Source organism: Heterodontus francisci, chromosome 35 (assembly GCF_036365525.1).
Source record: "Heterodontus francisci isolate sHetFra1 chromosome 35, sHetFra1.hap1, whole genome shotgun sequence".
Lineage (NCBI taxonomy): Eukaryota > Metazoa > Chordata > Chondrichthyes > Heterodontiformes > Heterodontidae > Heterodontus > Heterodontus francisci.
Genome location: NC_090405.1, coordinates 16,353,914 through 16,358,556, shown reverse-complemented (window position 1 = coordinate 16,358,556; position 4,643 = coordinate 16,353,914). Strand labels below are relative to the sequence as shown.

Sequence of the window (4,643 nt, the reverse complement as noted above, 5' to 3'; positions counted from 1 at the left end):
GTCAGACCTTCCACTATTTCTTCCCTGGCTTCATTCAACAGCCTGGGGTACATTTCATCTGGTCCTGGTGATTTATCCACATTCAAGGATGCTCATCCCATTAAGACTTCCTCTCTCCTTAACTTATCACGTCCAATACTTCACACTCCTCCTCCTTCATAACAATATCTGCATCACCCCCTCATTTGAGAAGACACTAATGTATTCATTAAGGATATTGGCAACATCTTCCATCCCGATACAAAGGTTACATTTTTGATATTTTATGTGCCCTGCTGTTTGCTCAGTTGCCTCTTACTCTCATGTTTTGATGCAACATCTTTGGGTCCATTGTTATTTTGCTTGTCCATGTTCTTGCCTGTTCTCTCTTTGCTTTTCACCGCTGCTCCCAAACGCCTCCAGTGCAGTTAAAACTCAATGTGTCAGAAGTGGGATTTGAACCCACGCCTCCAATGGAGACTGCGACCTAAACGCAGCGCCTTAGACCGCTCGGCCATCCTGACCGCCTACTGATTATCATTTATGCTAAGGAAATTATTCATTCTTTGTGAAAGTATTTGTGAGATTGTGGAAATGTCTGGAAGAGGAAAGACCAGCGGGAAAGCTCGGGCCAAGGCCTAGTCTCGCTCCTCCCGGGCTGGACTGCAGTTCCCGGTGGGCCGTGTTCACAGGCTCCTGAGAAAGGGTAACTATGCTGAGCGTGTGGGTGCTGGAGCCCCGGTCTATCTGGCTGCTGTGCTCGAGTATCTGACCGCTGAAATCCTCGAGCTGGCCGGTAACGCGGCCCGGGACAACAAGAAGACCCGCATCATCCCCAGACACCTGCAGCTGGCCGTCCGCAACGACGAGGAGCTCAACAAGCTGCTGGGAGGGGTGACTATCGCTCAGGGCGGGGTGCTGCCTCATATCCAGGCCGTGCTGCTGCCCAAGAAAACCAGCACTCGAGCTCCCAGAAAAAGTAAAGCGGCCAAAATGACATCTAATAAACCAAAGGCTCTTTTCAGAGCCACCCACAGTCTCTGTGAAAGGACTGGTTACTGTCAGGAGGGAATCAGTGATGGAGTTATTGAAACAGTGGATTGACCTGTTTCACATCTGTCCAGGTGTGTTTTCAGTTCCCTCTCTGGATTTCGCTCTGTTTCTCTGCTCACACATCTCCCCCTCCAGTTAAGTGAAGAAGTGAACTACAGGGTGTCAGAATCAACAATTTAATAAATCCCGCTGCCTTCGATTTGATAAATCCCGAGATTATCCCGGTACATTAACGGGAACTGGTTCGGAGCTGATGAATTAATTTAATAATGGAAGTGTCCGGGTTAATTCTCTGTTTTTTATTTGGACAGTTTGAATTGTGTTTTTTTTTTTCTCTCCGGTGATCTGAGCGCCGCTTCTCAATGAGAATCTGCTCCCGGAACAGAGTAAATGCAGGAAGAAAGAGACCATTCTCGGGCTGTGTGTTTCTCTCCTAACCTGATCTGTTTAGACCGCACTGTTCCCAGAGGACGGAATCAGTGAGAGTTGTGCACACACAGGAGCTGAGTCCACTGCAGCGCTTTCATATGTGCCTTCTCCCCGGCCCTCCCTATTCTCCGGACACAACGTTGTTTGTTCCCCCGGCGGCGGGGTAGAGTCGGGGATTCTCTCCCCGCAGTGTCAGTGGCTGCAGCCCCGGGGAACTGGCGGTTTCAGTCAGAGTGACCGAGCTACCTTACAGGACTCTCCCCCTGAATTTGTGAACTGAGACTGCACCGAACACATCTCCAGTTAGAGTGAGGGCCGGACATCCTTCTGTTTTATTACAGAGAGTGGGGAAAGGGCTGGGTGGAGGGGAGTCAACAGGGATCCTGGATTTGCTCCAAATCATTTCCATGTGGAATCTGCAGGCGGGGCCGGGACAGGGATCATTTGATCAGGGGATCAGCTCTTTCCTGAGAGATGTGGGTGGCTCTGAGAAGAGCCTTTGTGTTCAGATGTTTCCAAGTTTCCCGCGCTCTTTCACTTCTTTCCAGGCCCTGCTTTCTGAGCCTTCGCTGCTTTCGGCTTGACCTTGCTCTTCCATGTCTGCACTTTCTTCAGCGCCTTTCCGCCCGCCGCACTCTTGCCTTTTTTGACCTTCTTCGCAGGAGACTTTTTCTGAAGCACTGCTTTCTTCACCGCCTTATTTGGCGTTGCCGCCGCCTTGCTGCTCGTTTTCTTGGCTGTTACTTTCTTTGTTGTCACTTTCTTGGCTGCTGGTTTCTTCACCAATGATTTCTTGTCTGCTGGTTTCTAACGAAGGATTTCTTGTCTGCTGGTTTCTTCACTAAAGATTTCTTGGCTGCTGATTTCTTCACTAAAGATTTCTTGTCTACTGGTGTCTTCACGAAAGATTTCTTAGCTGCTGGTTTCTTCACTAAAGATTTCTTGGCTGCTGATTTCTTCACTAAAGATTTCTTGTCTACTGGTGTCTTCACGAAAGATTTCTTATCTGCTGGTTTCTTCACTAAAGATTTCTTGTCTGCTGGTTTCTTCGCTAAAGATTTCTTGGTTGCTGGTTTCTTCACTAAAGATTTCTTGTCTGCTGGTTTCTTCACTAAAGATTTCTTGTCTGCTGGTTTCTTCACCTTCTTTCCCACTTTTCCCTGGATTTTCCTTCTTGCTGATTTTGAAGGAGCCGGAGGCTCCCTGTCCCTTGCTCTGCACCAGGGAACCTTTGTTCACATTCCTCTTGATACTTTGCTTGATCTGGGTCCTGAGCTTCTCCACATCGACACCGCTGCTACCCAGAGCCTTCTTTATAGCGGCCAGGGACATCCCCTTGCGATCGCTGGAAGCCGGCACAATCTTGAGGATCTGTTCGCCCAACGGGAGACCGGCTGGCTTGTTCCGGTGAGCCACCGCCTTCTTCTTGGGGGTCTTGACTTGGGCGGCGGCGGCGGCTGGAGGAGCCGTTTGGGCGGCTGCACGATCGGTCATGTCCGGGACTCTGCACAAATTCTCTCTGTCAATGTGAACTGGGTCAGAAATGAAGCCGGTGATGGCAGCACAGAGCAACTTAAAGGCAGAGAGAGGACGGGGCGGAGACAAGCTGCTGTCAGCTCCCGGCTCCTGCTTTCTCTCTGTGTTTCTCTCTCCTCACAAACTCTCCAATTCCATTGAAATTCAGAGACTCTAGACTTCCAGACTAGATCTTTCCTGTCTCTCACTCCAGTATGTTTGCTGTTGAAAAGCTTTCACTAGGATTGAGGACTCCATTTTCCATTTCACCTGGTTTTATTGCTGCACTGACCGCCCTCTCTCACCCCTCGCTGACATGTTCTCCACTTTTCAACTGAAATCTTGAAATAAAAAAAAATGATCCCGAATTCCCACTTTGGGGCTGAGCAGGGAGCAGGGCGGTTCTTTGACTGGAAAATCATTTGATTTTACACAAGAATGACTCTGAAATCCGGCGATGAGAGCGGACCCACAAACACGGTGGCTTCAGACTAACCCGCCCTCCCCTTTAATACAATCTCTCTTCCACAATATTCAATTCTGCATATTCACAGGACAAACTGTTCCCTGAATGTAGAGTTCCCAGGACAGGTTTTCCCCTCCGCTCAGTCTGTGCTGTGGATTCTCGGGGGTGAGTTGTATTTTCTCAGCTCAGTCAGTGTTAAACAGTCTGGGGCCGGCGCTCCGAATATTGTCTGTTAACCAGAGTCCGCAACAAGAGCCAATCACAGTTGTGACTTTTTTATTCGTTCATGGGATTTGGGTGTGAGTCCAGAACCAGGGGTCATAATCTAAGGATACGGGGTAAACCTTTCAGGTTGTCCTTTCTCTCTCTGCCCCTCTCTCTCTGCCGACACCCACCCCCGGTCTCCTCTCTCCCTCTTACTCTCCTCTCTCTCTCTCCCTTTCTCTGACAGTTGCAGAGAGCGAGAACTCTCAGCTTTATGGTTAGTCTTTTTAAAAAAATCGCAGCCGTCAGTTTCACAGCTGACAGGTGCTTTGAGCAGAGACAGCACTTCCGAAACTCGGACAAGCTCGGGTTTTTCTGGAGGGCTTTTAAATGAAATCAGAACTGCCGGAAAGCTCCGAACTTGTCCGAGGTTCTGAAACGTTCTCTCTGCTCTCAGGACCTGTCAGCTGTGAAACTGACGGCTGCGATTTGATTGAAAGTCAGACTGGTCTGGAAGAAGAAGCCAATGGGAAATTTCTCATCCCTGAAATTATCAGTCACGGACCGAACTGTTTTAACGTGGACACTGGTGTCCATGAACAGACATGGTTTTTTTTTAGTTTTTTTTTAGTTTTTAGAGATACAGCACTGTGCCAACCCTTGTTCTTCACACAGACTTACCAATCACACACTGATCAACGCCAACAAATAATTTGACTTTTTTATTGAAGACTGACAATACTATATACAATTTACAGGAGAGTATTACAGGCACATCTTACCGGGGATCATCCCATCTCCTACTCTGTCACATACTGTATGACATCACTTCCTGAAGTGATGATGCACACACGAGTTACCAATTCCTTGAAACAAAGAGTAGGCATAAATGGGCCATTTTCTCATTGGCAAGATGTGACTGGTGGAGTGCCACAAGGATCAGTGCTTGGGGTTCAATTATTTACAATCTATATTAATGACATGGAGGAGGGGGCAG

General features: G+C 48.3%; 1 non-coding gene across 1 annotated transcript; it reads right to left on the bottom strand.

Annotated features, from left to right (window-relative positions):
* Positions 1-420: 420 nt before the first annotated feature.
* Positions 421-503, bottom strand: trnal-uag (transfer RNA leucine (anticodon UAG)). The gene has a single exon. It is a non-coding gene; the product is annotated as a tRNA-Leu (tRNA).
* Positions 504-4,643: the final 4,140 nt, after the last annotated feature.